The sequence below is a fragment of the Octodon degus genome, unplaced genomic scaffold (assembly GCF_000260255.1).
Source record: "Octodon degus isolate 3935 unplaced genomic scaffold, OctDeg1.0 scaffold00042, whole genome shotgun sequence".
Lineage (NCBI taxonomy): Eukaryota > Metazoa > Chordata > Mammalia > Rodentia > Octodontidae > Octodon > Octodon degus.
Window position 1 is genome coordinate 7,978,687 of NW_004524618.1, and position 18,397 is coordinate 7,997,083.

Consider the following 18,397-nt stretch of genomic DNA (forward strand, 5'->3'; position numbering starts at 1 on the left):
TTCTTCTTCTTCTTCTTCTTCTTCTTTTTCTTCTTTCCTTCTTTCTTCTTTCTTCTTCTTTTTTCTCTGGAACAGGGAATTGAATGCAGGCCCTTGTGCTTGCGAGGGAAGCAATTATTCTACTGAACTATCTCCACAGCCCCAGTTCCTGAACTCTGATACTAAGTCCTCCAAGTAGGATTGAGGGACCACGTTTTCTTGATACAAATTGAAAATATCAGGTACCTCCTTCTCATTTGACTTTTGGGCTGCATTATTTATAGAAGATTTACTTTGATTTCTGAGTACTAGAAATCAAACTCAGGACCTGAAACTCTCCAGGCAGATGTGCACTACTGAGCTGAATCCCCTGCCCTAGAAGATTTATTTTCTTAATTAAATTTCACTTTAGCTAATGCAAAATCAATTCTTATTCCCACGCATCCACAGGTATCTGAAATGATTGAAGCTTAAGCCAAAGTACACTGGGTGGCTAGCGGAGTAACCCTGGCAACTGCACACTGCTACAGGAGAACAAGTCCTAGAGTCACTTCTGCAGGGTTCAGATCCTGCCAAGCTGAGCACTTACTATGGGCGAGTCTGGGTCTCAGCAGGGTCCGCACCCTTGGGGACTTTGTCTCCTCTCACTGAGGCAGGGGCAGCCAGCCAGCGATCATTTGCCTTGAGTTCTGCATTCAATGTTAATTGTATGGCACTTTTTAAAGGAATTACTTCTACTGATACTCTACCAGACTGTTTCAAACACTTTTCACGTGGCAAATTGCTATTCATAAACCACAACAATAAAAAAATGCAGCCACTTTCTCTTCTACCTACTCTGGTTTCCCAGACACAGCCACTTGTGACTTTCACCAAGTGACTACTCAAAGCAGAGCTTGTCTTTGATATCATCTATCCTTGTAGTCTTCACAGTAAGAAGGGAGACGTTGACCAGGACGGCCTGAACATTCTGCTCAGCTTTATGGAATTCTGGGCAGCTTTCTGGGTTCCCATGCACCTCTGCTCCTCCTTCTTAGTGTCCTTAAGAAATTTTATGATGGGCAATTTTTCACCAGCTCTTGAGATTTTAAATCTCACGCCTTCTACCCAATTTCAGCTCACATCCCTCTTTGAAGGACCTTACTGCTATTGTTTTGAAATCCTCAGGCAGAATAGGGCCTTATTTCCCATTCTCTGTAAGGAGGACAAAACTTCTTTTGTTAACAGCAATTAGCAAAACACTCAGACTGTCAAATCACTTTATCTAACTCCCCCCCCCCCCCGTGCCCTCGGTCTATTTATATTAGCTCATCTCAGTGGTTAGCACTGTTTCTTCCACTAGTTTGAGTGGAGTAAAAATCTCTCTCTCTCTCTCTCTCTCTCTCTCTCTCTCTCTCTCTCTCTCTCTGTCTCTGTCTCTCTCTCTCTTTGTAACAGTCAGAACCCTTACACTGATCACCTCTAAAATATATAGTATAATTTGTCAAGTAAAAATAAATTATCTCTTGCTTCTTTCCCATATCTATTGCATCTTTTCCTTTGACAATATCCACCTTCACTTTTTGTGATGTGGTAAATTATTTTAGGACAGAGAAAGAGAGGCAACTCAAGTACACATGAATCATCTACAACAAAGAAGCCAGCTGCACATGTGTAATTGTAGTCTATCTTCCCCAGAGCCTGGCCCATGATGTCTTGCACCAAATAAGAAAAGCAGACCCTAGACATAACATGGAGCAGGTATTTTCCATGAAGTATTGGTATGTTAAACTTTAAATTCCTACAGAATGTGAAGAAAATAAAATAAAATATATTTTAAAAAGGAATAAACAATTAAATATTTTTACATAGAAATTTAGAAATCTAACCATATACAGCATTGTAGCAGGACAGTCCAATAACATTTTTTTGTCTCTTGTTTTCATTTATTACCCTTTTTAAAACACATATTTATGTGAGAGACAGTACGGCAGTAATTGGTATGTCAAGACAAGCCGTATGTATTTAGAAGACCAGAATGACAGGCACTCCAAGCATGGCCCTACCATTACACATTGCTATCTTCAGTGCAGTTGCTTAGTTCACAGGTATCAGCATATATAGTCAGTCAGGGTGAGAATTCTACCAATTAACTGCTAGTTTCAAAAATTTGCTGAAGATTCTCAGGATCATTGCCTTATCCATCTTATGCATATAAATGTATGACTTTGCCCCTGTCATGTTTCCTAGCTTTTCTCCTTGTCCTCTCTTCATTGGCTAATCCTTAAGTACTTGCTTTCCTTTTAATTGTGTTATACCTTTCTATCTTTATTTTCTGACAAACAAGGGGATATAAATGAGGGAACATTTTTATCTGTATATACAAAGTAGTTAGGATAGATATACAGCTATTTTCTCTTAATTCAGTGAGAAGAAAGATTCGTACTAATAGTGTTTGGACAGGGTATCATGTCTGCATCTTGTACTATGAATAACTGCCACAAAGACAACAATATGAAATGTATTAATTATTGTAACTGTCCTACTAACTTGTTTTGAAACTGTCTCATTGCTATTTGTTTCTCAATAAAATTAATAAAAAATAAATAAAAATAAAGCTACAAGTGTTTACCAATATAAAAAAAAAGAAGCAGTCCCTTCCAAGCCCACAGCATTACATTCATTTCTGTCTCTCTCGGATCCTCTCAGGCTGCCCACAGTCTCCATCTAGCTCTGCTATCTTGTTTCTTCTTCAGCAGGATATCTGCCCCCATCTCAGCTCTGTTTCTTTATCATAATCTGAATCGAGATTTTCACATGAAAGAGGCACCGAGCAGTCATAATGGAGTGAAAGAAAGATATGCTCTGCTGGGTCTCCGTTTTGCTTTATGTCCCAATTCTGCCATTTAAATAAAAGGAGTAACTTGCTCATGTGGAGCTTGAGTCATACATTTTTCAAAATGAGAATAATATTAGCTGATTGGGTGACCAGCGTAAGAGCGATGAAAGAGAAATACAGCAACTGCAACCTGCTGGACACAGAAAAAAATGTGAGCCATGAACATGTACAAACATGCTGTCCATCCCAGTGATGAAAACAAGTTGCTGGCAGAAAGCCAAAGAAACACTGCAAGGCAGCAACGATTCTGGTCATCACAGCACAGCTGTCGGTTACTAGGATCCTGCTCCTCTTTCCCAACCAGGAGACTAATTTTTGTGAAATTTTCTGATTTTTGATCTCTTCTGCACTAATGGGTATTAGCAGGCCTGGATCTTAGAAGGGCACAAGAGAAGAAAGTTCACATCTGTGCCAAGTCCTGAACTCTCCCCTCTGAAGCTTCCATGCTGGTTTAGACTGAAAAGTAACAAATGAGTAACCACTAAGATCCCAAATTCATTTTAGAAAGACTGCAATAACTGCCCAGAAAATCCTCTTGCAGATCTTCTTTGTTGGGACTTCAGAATTTAAGATTTTACTAGGAAATGCGGCAAACACTGATTCCTTTAAAAAAAAAAATGTCCATAACCTCAAATAAAACAAGCTGGGTGTTCTCTGTGCCTCAGCAATGGAATCTGAAATCTGTTTATTCAGGTCAGTTCTCAGCTTCCCCCTTCCTTATCCTGGTACAGTCAGCCTATACCAACTACACGACACAAATCTGTCTTCACTGAAGTGAGCCAACAATCACATAAAGCATGTACTTCTCATTTTCAGAAGATACAGTCATAATGTCTCATTGTCCTCTGAGATACCAGTGGATATAAATCCTGACCCTCATTTTATGGGCCGGTGTGTTGGGGGAAAATATGCAGCTGCATGTTCAGGGTGTTCCAGAAAGACTCCCAATTACAATGTGAAGTTTATTTTAAACTCTTGACTAAAGTGGGAAAATGATGAATTATGGTCCGTAACAATGCCAGCTTTAATGTCAAAAATACACAAATTCAAATCTCTAGAGCAAATTGTTTAACCTCTCGGGGGCACTGGGCCATTGAAACGGCACAATGATAGCACAAGCTTTTCCATTTGATTTAAGACTTGTGTGTAAAGTGCCAGCAGTGTATGTAGTGTGCAATGAATAATAATTGAATTACATCAAAGTTATAATTGCTCAAGGCTAATAGTGCCTCACACACAGCATAGTTCTGCTAAGTAAGTACTGCATTGTCAGGAAAGGTACACTTCTGTAAATGAAACATGCTCTTGTTTAGATGATGACTGTTCTTTGAAATACTAAAGCATCCAGTCTATGACCAAGGGATGATTATTGTGGCTCATGCACAAGCATTACTCTTAGAGAAAATATGCCTGCAAAAGCAGCACATTTGATGTTTCGATTGTGATGCATAAACTGTGAGGTTCTAGGCCTCGGATAATGAGGGCACGTTGGTGTGGTTGGAGGGAAAGGAGACAGCAGCAGAATGGGGAGGAAGTGATGATGGATCAAGCACACCTCCAGGGTGCAGGAAACGGCCAGCCCTTCGGGAGATTCTATTCTCTTGTCGTTGTTGTGTTATTTTCTTCCGAGCATAATGTTAGACTGCATTTTCCATACCGTTTCTTCCTCCACACTTTTTCAGAATATAACGTGAGCATAATCCTGTGCCTAGTCAGTGGGCAGGAGAGAAACCTCATCCCACTCACTTAGGCTTGGATAATAGAATGCTCACCACTATGTTCTTTGTCTTTTTGCCCGTCTGCTCACCAGATATACGTGAAATAGACGCCAAGGAATAAGAAGATCGCAAGAAGAAATCCTAAGAATTACTGAATCTTTATAGTTACAAAAGCCATCAGATAACCAGAAACATGTGCGTTTGTGTTGGCCATTTGAGCAAAACCGGTGCATGGTGGCAAAAGAAGAGAGGCTGCACAGAAACAGAAGAATGTGTGCGGAGGATTGGGGGAGATCGTAACTGAAGCATTTATGTTTAGCACATTTTGCACCTGTTTAACCAGATCTCTCTGCCAGTAAAGTGGGCTTTTGTATAAGGAAGAGCAGACTCTTTACTGGTATACTGCTCCCTTGGGATACAGTGTCAGTGTGATATGAACTGTGGTTACAACAACAAAATATTTTATTGCAGAAAATAGGCATCTTAAATTAAGTTTTGGGCAGGGCAGTGCCCTATCAAAATAGCCAACCATTCCCTGAAGTTACTGCTTTGACGACTCTCAGAGTGTATTGGCAATCTTGGGCATCTTTTGCTTTGACGCTTCATGAATCTAATCTTTTACTGTCACATGATGTTTGTGTACTTGTTTCTGTTTTTACATAGTCACTGCATGATCAAAATATAAGTCAGATTGAATTAGAAGTGACTGATTCAGCATGACATTACCTTATTTCCTTGTATCTGTAGTATTCCTTCCTTCCTAAAGAAATTCCTCTTCTGAAGTCTGGGAGTTAGGAGTTTAGCTTGTAATTTTGTGTGTGTGCCAGTGGGCAGGCATGATTCAGCATGCAATGATTAGTACTAGTAAGAATTACTTGAACATATTTCTTTGTCCCTATAACAATGTGTGTTTGGCAATTCTCTGTACCCACTTAATTCATTCCCATATCTAAGTCTTATTACATGTATTCCCTCATTCAGGAAGTCTTTACGAGTTCTAATGCAAGATTTTTTTCCCTTCTATGAAATTTTCAATTGTCAATGTCTAAGCCCTTATTTTATATTCCTACTGATAGTTATTTCATGTTAGAGTTAGAACAGACAATCACAGCCCCTGAGAGATACAGATTACACATACACAAGCCGGTGTACACATACACACATATGCAAGCATGGTTTACAACCGGTTTTTTAAATTCTGTAATTGTTTGAGCTACCTAAACAGCTTTCATGAGATGTTACTTCTGAGGCAGATATTAGAAAGGGAAGTCTTCCAGGGAAAAGGGCAAAACTTGAAAGGTATAAACAGGAAGAAATAGTAGCCCAGAGGGTTGATGGGAAGTCCATGGGGAACTGGACCTATGTAGTCTTTCGTTGCCCTTGGCTGCACTCTGAGAGAAAGCAAGAGGAGATGGTGCCTTACATCACAGAACAAAATATGCTTCTGTCCTGGAAACTGAGAAGTTGGAGGTGGAGGTTCAGTAGTACCAGAGAATGCAGGGGTATGCAGCCCACCCAGCCAGTGGCCGAGAGGTGACACACATGTGAGAGCTGCAAAGGCTCCTGTGCCCTCCCAAGCTCCAATGTAACAACAAGGACTGTTCTGCTTCCCTTTGCCTCATACACCTAGGACAGGAGATGTCCTGCTGTTTGGGGTACAAGAAACATATCAGGACGCAATTTTGAGGAGTTCAAGCCTAGCTGAGATGAGGCAGTACCATCTGCCGCACTACCTTGGGATGATTTAGAGTGCATCTCCCTTCTTTCCTTGTCCATTTGTTCTTTCACTGAATACACATTAAGCAATTATCTTTTTAATAACTGTTTTATGTACCAAGGTAGCAGGAATTAATAAGACATGCTCGCTTGCATCACACAGCTTTCCGTTCAACAAAGAAACAGGCCCGTAATCGTCCAATTAGCATGTAGTTTAATGATTGCTGTGATAACGGAGCACATCAGGAGGTGTAAAGCTGAGGGAGCAAGGTGACCAGCTCTGCCCTGAAGGACTAGAAAGGCTCCACAAGGAAGATAAAATTATCAAATAATAACCCAAAATTTTGCTTATTGAGGCTGCTCCTACATACTGTTGACTTTGCCTGTACACTCATGCACATCATTTTTTAAAATCTGCAACTATCTTGTGACTTAAAAAGAAAATTTCAAAGTATGAAAACCAGGATCCACACTGAGCGGGTGGTGGTCATACTTCAAACCCAGACTTCCACTCCTGAAGCCTCCAACTTCTGGGTGCCTCCTAGTTTGTGAAGCTCAGAGAGAAGAAAGATACCTGCAGAAAGAGCACAGTATGTATGACACCTTAGCAAAATTAGAAACTATGACATATTGAGGGAATAGCTTGGAGCTCCACATATCCAAAATTAAGGGAAGGGGTTGGGAAGAAGGCAGGACCCAAGGGCCAAAGGGACTGCTGGAGCAATTTGATGGGAGCAGCATCACAGTAACAGCAAGAAGACACTGGATATTTGCTTGTTCTCTGCTTACTCCTGTCATGTTGGCCTCACTTAAGTCCTGTTAAGTAATGACTTTGATCCTAGTTTCAAGCATGAGAAACAGAGAAGTTAAGAAGCTTCCCTGGGATAGCACTGCAAGAAAACAACTCAGCCAAGACTTGAACACAGACACTAGCTTCAGAAGCCAGGATCTGCCATGAGAGTTACAATGCCTGCCATGCCTTGTCTTTATCTGCAAAGAGACAGAGAAGATCAGAGAAAGGCTGTAGGCATGGACTGATATTCCACAGCCAGAGGGCAGGTGGTTGGTGTCTTTAGCTGCTTTGGGTGGCCAGCATCGCTGTGCTGATTGATGAGCAGCCTCCATCGTAAGCTGCCTCCTTCCCATTCAGGCTGTTTCTGTAGCCTCGAATCTGAGCACTGGAGCTACAAATCTGTGGCCTGAAGAACTTTCATACCCAAGATAAGCTCACCCTATTCTTAGCTCTGTCATCAGCAGGACAGCCGGGATCCTTTCCATTCATGGGGTCCACACCTCCTTGTTTGCCTTGAATTTTTCCCATCTTAGCATTGGAATCCCCTTCTGCTGGCAATTGCCAGTCCTGAATAGTGAAAGATGTTATCCTTCTGGTAGCAAGCAACCTAAATTGCACTCTTCTTAAATAAAAATGTTACACAGATGTTTGTATGTTTATGAGGAATTGCCTTGCTCTCAGGAGAAAAGCTCAGCTTCTTCTGACACGAAAAAATGAGCTCTTTATTTCGGTGCATTGTGGAGAAAAAACACTCAGTCCTACCGCAGGAGTCTGGATTTCTCAGAAACCCAGCCAGGGCCTAGGGAAGGGTGCCCTCTGTGGGTGGAGTCAAGCTTGGGCAGTCCATAAAGCAAAACCACATGAGTTCCTGCTCAGTTTTCCCGCTGTGATCTTTCTTTTCATTAAGTCTTCATTTGCTTCTGCAATACAGCTTGTAGACACCAATTAGCCTTTTCCCTGAGGACATTATTTGGTACCCCAATCTACTTCATATTTCTTGCATAGGGACCACAATACTGAGTGGATTTTTTGTAAATGTTTTTGGGAACAGATCTTGAAAAAGAAGAACACTGCTCATATAAAGAGAAAATGTGCCTACAGCTAGCCTACGCAATGGCATGCTTTGCTACATTGTTATGCAGGCTTATCCAGAGACACAGAAATAATTATTGACAGATTAAGTGGAGATTTATTATGGGAATTGGTCCTTTTTATTATGAAGGTCAAGTTTCATCCATGTACAAGCTGAAGTGCCAGAAAGTTGGTGGCTCACTCCAGCCTGGAACCCAAAGCTTGAGAACCCTGGATGGGTAGGAAGGTGCTGACATAAGTCTCAAAGTATAAAGTCCTAAGCATCTGGAATTCTGATTTTATGGGCAGAAGGTTAATAAATCATCTCTAGAAAAGATAACTTCCTCTTCCTCTGTTTGTTGTCCTGTCCAGGACCTCACTAGATTGCTGGATGCTCGTAAATTCGGATCCTGTTCATTCAATGAGGATTCAAATGCTAATCCATTCCAGAGACATGCACAGCCATGCTCAGTATTTCTATTTTACCAGGCACCTGGGGATCCTTTCACGCAGTAACACTGACACCAAAAATTAGCCATCACACTTGTGCTTTTCTTAGATTGACTGAAATATGTGGTAAATAATGATCTCAATCTGGAAGCTCAGTCACAAGTGTTTGTGCTAGCAGTGGCAAAACTCTGTCGCTATAAAAAACTGGAGTAAAAAGACTCTTTGTCCCTCTCTTCAGTTTTCTACTGAAAACATCTCTTAAACAAAAAAATTCAGGAACCTTGCAGAAGGGGCACTTTTGGTAGCTCCCATCCGGCAGAAAGTTTGTGCTTCAGTGCAGATTTCCACAGGAGAAGCTAATTGAGTTTCACAGGCAGTGAATGTGATTAGAATACCAGTTCACTCTTTGGAATAATTAAAATAGCAATCAATTTGAATTGGAGAAAAGATAATGTTGAGACGTACTTAAGAAACGCAACAGCTAGAATCTAATTAACAAAATGCTACAGTAAAATTTTTGACAGCGAACATTTTATTTACTGAATACTAGGTGAAGATTTGTGCTAGCACATTTATAGTTAGACTGCAATGTTGCAGAGTGAGAGAAAATAGATTTTTTCTAAAGTACAGTGATGTGTTCTTTTTATTGTACTTGTTGTATTATGGTGATTTAGTTTTTTAACCCAAGAATGTCTTTGCTTGTGTGTGTACTCCTTTCAGTTCAAAAGTAACTCCTTAAATTTTGCACAATAAGGTGAGTAAAACAGAATTTCTAGTCTTCCACAAACAAACCTGCATGGCTTAGAGACACTTAATGATTTCCTCAAGATCTGAAATGTGACATGGCACAGGATCTGTGAGCAAAAGTGTCAAGTTCTTGATGTACCATATGTTCACTGATCTAATTGTACAAATTGTACAACTTTGAGTTTGAATACACAATATGTTGCTTAGGAACACATGTTGACATACCATTAGGTAAACTGTAGAATGAAAACACATCAAAAGTTTAAACACAAAGAGAAGATAGATGGCAAGTCAAAACAGTGATAAGAAAGAAGGGAACAAAACCAGAGTCGAAGTATATACCTCATCCATGAGTCTAAAAGGGAAGAGGTGAAGATAGGACTAAAGGAAGGAAGTTTTGCTCTGAAGAATTTTTTTATCCCAATGGAGGGGAAAGAAGTCTATTCTCAGATGATGGGGAAGGAGTTGGGTAAAGAATTTGATAGGAAAAAGAATTGAAGTTCGGAAGGAAATGGGAGAGAATGCTCACCAGAAGCAGGTAAATGGGCCTGTAGAGCTGAGACCAACTAGTACTAAAATACTTTACAAAAAATTGCTAAACAATCTTGTTAAGTAAAAGGAGTCAGGTGAAAATGCATACCATATAATTTCATTTTTATAATATCATAAATGCAAGGTAATTGATAGTGTTAAAAAGCAACAGAAAGCCTCTTCACGAGGGGGAGTTGCGGAAGCATACATTATCATGAGGGTGCCATGCGTTTGTGTGTGTGTCAAAACTTGGAAGTGATTACACATTAAATATAATGCACATAGCTCATTAGAATGATTAATAGAAAAATCTTACAAACATAAAACTCTCTTCATTCCTTTTTTATTATTTAGGACAGAGTATACAGAGGAATCAGTGTCTCTCTGCATAGATCAGACTCGTAGTGATCCACCTGTTTACAGCCTTCCACGTGCTGGGATTACAGGCTTGTGCCACCATGTCAGGTCTCAATTGCCATCTTCCCCGGGGGCGGGGCCAGCAGGGCCGGCCAGGGGATCAAACTCCTGGCCCCTGCATCTGTCTATGCAGGCGTTTTAATCCTCTGAGATATCTGGCCTGTCCTTTCATTCCTTGTTATGATTTGCATAGATTTCCTAAAGTTCATGTTAAGAAACCTTAATCAAGTGCTACAACATTGGGAGGTGGAGTTTTTGGAAATGTGAGTCAGTGTTGAAATCTATGCCTTCACGAATGGATTAAGCTCATTCGTGTAGCGGCGGTCTGTTAGCACAGTGAGCCAGCCCTCTCTTGCCTGAGCTCAGGCCTCCATTTGCACGCGAAGCTATGGTGCCCTGCAGCGCGGCAAGGAAACCCTCACCAATGACGGTTACTGTCTTGCATGTCTTAGTCTCTAGGACAATAAGGCAAATAACATTTGTTAAGGAGTTATTCATTCCATGGTTTTCTGTGTTGGCACAAAAATTAAGTCATCACTCGATTGATCCCTCAAATTCTCAGAGACAACATGTATGAGTCTTGCAGGGCCGGGAAGAAGAAAAAGCCAGTGCTGCTGACTCTGGATAAACTCATCTGAGCTTGAGCTTGAACCTTGTTGCTTCTTTCCTGGGAATGTTCTAATTAGAAAAAAATGCAAATATGAGTCCAAATTAAATGTGTATGTCTATATATGTATACTTAAATAGACATGTTGTGTGGATAAATATATACACTTAAATATGCATTTATATGTAAGATATATATATATATATATATATATATAATTTTATATGATGTACAGTTGTCAAAATAATTTCAAATATGATAGGTGGTAGCACATATAAAAATTTACACTTATGTTTTAAAAATGACATTTCTTTTCTAATGAGAGCAGATAATTGGACTTACATGATTTTTGCTGGTTGCACCCACTGCCCTTTACTTCTTTATTGCTTTTACTTCTTCTGCAGAGATACATTTGTATAAAAAATTGAATTTACTGTTTGAATAAAACAAAATATTTAGCTGGTGACTGTGAAGAACTAAATCTTATAACAGCACAAGTGAAATGAGCTTGTCATAACCAGGGTCTACAAGGGAATAGATTTAATACAAGACACATAATTTGTAGGATTATTTTATAATATTCACACAGAATATCAAATGCAAAGGAGTGCAAGAGATCTGTCACTGCTAGAGATCCGAAGAGTCTAAGATCCTTGAATTCAGATCAAGATCCTTGATACAGACTCACAGTGTCCTAGATCCCACAGCGATGACCCACATGAGTTTGCACCAAGGTTGTGAGCCAGGACGGCCCAAAAACCAGTGATGGAAGCTGGAATGTCTGTTCCAGTGGGGTAAGAGACCTGCACTCGACTGAGGAAGCTTCGTAGGCTTGCTGTAGGCACATTCACTCTTAATATCAGCTCTCCCGAGAAGAGAGCAGCAGCCAGCTACAGCTACAGCAAGGACATGAATACTTCCTCCAATGGGAACAGCTGAGTTCACATCAGGAGAACCACCACTGGCGACTTCTCCAGGAAAATTGATGGCATGCAATCTCTCCCTCCTGTTCCCTTTCTTTGCCATCCCCAGCAATAATCAGGTGGGGCTTCCATGCCCAGGTCCACACTGACTCAGTTCAGCTGGCCATCCCCAATCAAAATCCATCCCAGAGGTCACAGAACTATGTTGCTAGGGAAGTAGAATTAATTTAGTGAAATGCATCTTCCTATAAATTACTTGAAGTTTTAAAAATTCATTGAAAAGTGCAACATAAGATGATGAAAATTCCTGATGAAAAATGAAAGAATGAGACTTTTGCTTATATGAAAAAATATAGGATACCTAATTTATACTGAGATAAAATTATATTTTAATATTAAATATATAAAGACAAATTATTTACGCATAAAGTGTGCAACATAATGATTTGTTATACACTATGTATGACTTTTATAACCAAATACATCACCTATATCAGAAAATCTACCATGTCTGTATTATAATTTCCATTCACAAACTTTATCTTAAAGTGGCAGTTTTTAAATTTTTCATCAAGATCTTATTTCCTCCACTGCTGAAACCACTTTTCTACTCTCCGCTTCTATGGGGTCAACTTTGTCAGGTTCTCACATAGCAGTGAGACCATGCAGTGCTTGTCTTCCTGTTTCTGGATAACTCGTGCTTAGCACAGTGCACCCATGTTCAAAGATTTTATTGAAAATGGTAGTGTCTCCTTCTTCTGGGTTTAGCATTACATTGTATATTATAAAATAATGACTTAATCTTCTCAGTTTGGTGAAGATTCTATGAGATTAAGCTCATGAGGCTCTCTGCACTATGCTTTTCCTAAAAAGCACTTTATAACTCCTCCTATTATTAAATTTTTAATTTAAGGAGATCTCTTTCAAATAAGAAGGGCAACAAGAGAAGGAGTGTGGAAAAGGTGTCATTAAAATGTGTTACATACATGTACCAACTGCGCACAAGAATTTAAACACTATTTCATGCAAACATGTATTAATAAAAACTTTTAAAATGTCTACAATTTAGAGGACAGGAGGGAATTGTTCAGGAGCTGAGTATAGAGAAAGAGCCTTGCTGACTCAGAAAAAGTGAGAGAAAATATTTTGATATTTTAAGTGATTTCTTTAGTTTCAGCTTTCTTTATACATACAGTATCTTCTGTAGAATGTGTGGCAAAAAAATAAAACATCATAACTGATGTAGAAAATAATAATTGATGTGGAGTTGGCACTTGCATATAGGAGCACAGAATCACAACATAAACATTTTTACAGATGTTTTTGCATTGAATGTACTTGCGCATTCAAACCTGCTAACAGCTCTGTCCTACTGAAATTGATGCACTATTTTTTCCATCTTGCTTATGGATGCCTGGCCTCCAGGAACTACATGTTCAGATGCGCTATGTCAAGCGTAAGTGTTAGAAGAGCCATATGAGGGTAGACAGAAGATAAAGAATGACTGCTTATTCAGAGACCTGTAGGTTCAAGTAAAGAATTATAATTTGTAAATGATGTGTATGAATAGTTAAGGAATGTCAGTGCATCCCCATCAGCCCTGCATTTCGCCGTTGTACTCCCGTGATGTAGAACACTTCTGTATGTGCATCTTGGAATATACTTAAGTGTTTCTGAGTACCAAATTTATAGAAGCAGAATTATCAGCTTACAAGCTTTATGTATCTAATACTTTGGCAAATATTTGAAAAATGGCCCAAATGTACACTTTACCTCAATAATTGTACTTGAAAAACTACACGTCACCATCTGGCTAGTTATTATTATTAGTTTTTTAGTATTGCTAGCCTGTTAAAGTCCAACTAAGTACACTTTACATAACATTACATTCTTGAGTCATTAAATAATATACAAATTATATCAGACAAATATTTTTACAAAGTGTGTGTGCGTCCGCATGTGTTCACAATTTTGTGCATTACTTGGGATAAAGTATTTCTTGATAATTTTTATGTACTTAAGATACAAGAAACATTGAGGAACAAGCAAATTCTTAAAAACAAACCATCCAGAAACAGAAAGAAAAAGTGATATCTAAGAACTCAAGTTATTCTGTTTCTCTTTTTTTTTTTTTTTTCTTTCTTTCTTTCTTTCTTTCTTTCTTTCTTTCTTTCTTTCTTTTTTTTTTTTGTATTTTAGGGAAGGGTTACAGGGTGTTCAGGGTCTCACTACTAGCTACTAGATCAGGCTCATAGTGATCCCCGTTTACAGCCTCCCAAGAGCTGGGATTACAGGTGCACGCCACCACGCCCAGTTTCAATTGCTGTTTTACAGCTCCCTGGGGGTGTGGCCGGCACAGCAGGCCCAGGGATCAAACTGCTTCCAGGCACTTTAATCTGCTAAACTATTTGGCCAGCCCTCTATTTTGTTTCTAAGAAAACACTAATTACCTAGGATGAAAGAGGGATAGGGCAGAATAATAAATATAAAGCTTCTATTTACCTAAGTGGTTCACACCACTTTTATGTAAAATAAGTCTACCACTTTGTAGATGTATTTATTCTTGAGACAATAAAATAAAATATAAAATTGCTCACCACTAGCACCAGTCTTCACTTTAAAATGCAAAATTAAATTCAGATTTTAAGTCTATACTTTATTCTGTGACACTAAAATATCGATTGTCTTTTGTTGTTTTCAAACTTAGCATTTTTGTTTCCCAATAATAAAGACTATTGTCCATATACTTTGGCCCTGCTGTGGACTTTTGATGTGATACTGGAAGCTCAGTGGGGTAGGTAAGGAGATTATTTATACTGAAGTCTAAATTCAGCATTCTGTTTGACATATGTAAGTTTCCATGAGAGTATAGACAATAACGCAGTGTCATTTTAATGGGCAATTATCCTGATTCATTAATCAAGATAATTAAGAAGCTGGGACTTTTTCATGTGTCTATTTTACTGTATCTTTCTACACCTATTTTTGGGCTACTCACATCCTCTTTACCACCTTCTATTTTAGTTGCATTGATCGGTAATAGTTTGCCACATATTCTGGGTTACATCTCAGTTATTTATTTATAAGAATTTGTTTATAGTGAGAAATAGAATGGTTTACTTTGAAATTCCTCTGCAAATCATTTTCTTTATGTCTTAATTTGCATCTAATGTTTTAAGATTTATAATGTTCTCCACATTTTTCATCCTGTATAATCCCTTAAGAATCTTTGATGATCCCACTTTATAGATGAGAAAAAAATGTATACCGTAGTTACTTGACTGAAGAACAGATTCTAAGTAAGTAAGCATAAATTCAGGTCTTCTAACTAAATTTTTGGTTTCCTTGGTCATGAAGATCATGTATCATTTCTAAAAGAAAAGTTTTCCAGCAAGCTAAATAGATAAGACAGACATTATTCAAGACTGTCACAAGAGGGAAGTGTGGTTGAATTCCTCCAAGCTGGTATAAAACATAGAAGGGTTTCTCATTTTTTAAAATTATTATTTAAATTGTATTTAAGTATGGGGCACTATAACCACCTGATTAGCCTCCTGGAGAAATGCTGGGAGCCTTTACTTCAGTCAGTATGGTCATCGTGATCAGAGTGATTGGCACTTACCACAGTTAGGTTCTTGTGCTTTGGAGAGACTTGGAGACACCAAAGTTCTCTTTATGTAGGATTCGTTGGCAAAGAAATGCCTCTATGGCCCATGAGAAAGAAACTCCTGAGGGCTAGATGATTTACATCTCAAAGGGGCAGAAGAATTTACAAGATTTCTCAAGTGAGCTTTCTAACAAAAGAAAGGTTGGAAGAAACCTATAGAAAACGTTTTCAAGTTAAGGGAAAATTTTAAGGGTATTTTGCTCATTGAAAGTGATGAATAGGGACACACGGCATCACCACAAGCGTGTTCACACTGCTCAGACTGCAAGAGACACCCTGGCAGTTATGAGTTTGCCAGAAGTCCATCCTCGGTCACAGCAAGTCACACCACCGGAATCTTGTGGAGATGCACTATCAGAATTACAAGGCTTCTTTCCTAATCCTGGAATGCGTTACTGTTGAAAGAACTGAAAGACCTGACCTTGGAAATGGGACCCTGTTACTGTGTGAATAATTTACCTCTTCATGTGTCAATTACACATGAGAATATGAGTTCATCTACACCTTTAAGAGGAAAGGCTCATGCTGTGTGCTAGTGTGCAATACAAATATTGAAGAAGATGATACTGCAGCACTGTTTCTAAGTGGGAAATTAATATTGCCACCGGATAAAGACACTTATGGAGAAACTCGACTTCAAGGTCATCCATCTCAGTATTCTGGCAGGAAAATTATGAAATTTATTGTTTCCATTGATTTCCATTGACAGATTTATCCTTTAACCTGGATACCAAGTACTACGAAAGAATATCTTGGTGCTTAAAAGAAAGGAAGCCATTGAAATTTGATTTTCTTTTGGCTTGATGTCAGAGAGGTAGACAACAATCAACAATGATGTCATACATTTCCAAATACCAGATTTGAGAGTGGCAGCCCAGTGTACAGTGAGCTCCCTGAGAAATCTGTAGTGCCCAGAACTGCGGAGCAGCGAGCTCCGCAGAGAGCCGGACGGGTCCTGCAGTGCTCTAGAGCTCTTTGACTGGCTTGGCAGTGTCATCTGCAATGTGAACCTAATTCATGAGCCTTATAACTTCTTATCAACCTATTGCTATCCCCAGCCAAGCACAGTGGTGACCAAGTCTTATTTGTGTACAATCACTGGCTTCATACTCCCAGAGAAGATCTATGTTCTCCTGGAACAGCTGTACCACTACTCTGGTGAGTCGAAGTTAGCTCTGTGAGCTACTTTGACATTTCATGGCTTTGCAGACAGCCTCATTTCATGGGGAGAAAAGGAACATGTTTCTAGAAAGGAGAAGCACACTTGTACACTTTTTTAAAATAACCTGGACTATTGACTTCAGATGGCTGTTGGGCAAGTGACGACTGTCCAACATAAAGAATAGGAAATTAAAAAAAGAAAAGAAAAAAGTGCAGAATAATTTTGCGTTTTGAGTACTACAACTTAGCAAAGGAAAGCAGACCTCTCACTTGAGTGATGAATGATCATTTAGGTTAAATCATCTTAGCGGGCTTCTTGTCGCTTAGACACAATATTTGACACCCACTACTTAAGGAATGAGATGTTTATTTTGGCTCAAATCTTGAATCCATAGTTGGCTGGCTCCAAGCCAGGGGGAGATAAAGCTAAAGAACCAGAAAGAAGAAAGCTGTTAACATCATGACAGCAGTGAAGTAGAGAGAGAATGGAGGACACAGGGAGGAGAGGAGCCTTCCTGCCAAGTCCCAAGTGTCTACCTCTTCAGGTCAGGCCCTACCTCCTAATAGCACATTTAGGCACATCTCACCAGTGGGCTCATGCTCCAACGCGTGTCATTTCCTCACGAAGCCATCACCTACGAGTGTATGAGGATTTGAGGAGACATGCACAGAGATATAAATCACAGAAGGAATGCTATTAAGAATGTACTGTATCATGAAAGAAAGCTATTATAAATAATTTTAGTGGGGCTGGAGAGATGGCTCAGTGGTCTAATGCACCTACTTAGAACAAGCTTAGCAAAGCACAGGGACCGCGGTTCAATCCCCCAGCACCACATGCCAGCCGGCCCAGCCCTCTGGTGGGCTGAGCTGGCCACACACACACACACACACACACACACACACTCTAAATAAAATGTAAAAATAAATAAATAATTTTTAAAATAAATAATTTTAGAAACCTAATGGATCTGCTGAACTAGATTAGAAATCCTTTTGTCAAAATCCACACCACGTCTGTATAATGCGATTCATCAAGACTGCCAGACACAGGCCAAAGGCAACAGCCTGTCTCAACAGGACAGAGGAAGGTCTGTACACTATGTCTCCATGTCCGGAAGCTGCCAAGTGAGCCAATCAATGCACTTTTTCTCCTTTTGATCAGCAAAAAGAGAGCCAAAAGATGCCGGGACTGGAAGCCTTACAACTATGCAGAAGTTGTGTAAGAAGCTTAGGCAGCAGAATAAAGGTCTGGTTCTCCCGAGCTCAAGGCTGAGAACTCCCGCACATGCCCAGCGCATCTGCTCAGGCCTGTGTCTGCTGTGTGCTTGGTTGAGGTCCTTGTGTGCAGAAGCTACAGAAGGTTTTGTCACCAGATAAAATGTGTAAGATTCTTGATCTGAATTAGAGTAAAAGGTCAACATTCGAAGAAAGAAAGTAAAGGAGTAACACGAATTGAAGTAAATTTAAGACGAATATGTTGTACATTTTACATTGGGATGTTAAAAAAGGAAAAGTTATATTCCTAGCTGTAACTCCAGTTCACTCAATGGGCTTGTGGGACTCATTGGCTCAGAGCTGGGAGGTGGTTTAAATGTGTACTTGTAATACATTCAACTGTGAGAGAACCATAGCTCACACATTCATGAAACAAAAAATGTAGGGAAAAGATTTATTTGTTCACAAAATATGGGATTAATCATAAATATAGTCAACAGACACTCCTGGAACCAGCAGGT

At 39.4% G+C, this 18,397-nt stretch overlaps 1 pseudogene; it reads left to right on the forward strand.

Moving 5' to 3' along the window:
* LOC101581904 overlaps positions 1-16,777 on the forward strand; it is a 23,227-nt pseudogene extending 6,450 nt beyond the window's left edge.
* The last annotated feature ends 1,620 nt before the right edge of the window (positions 16,778-18,397 follow it).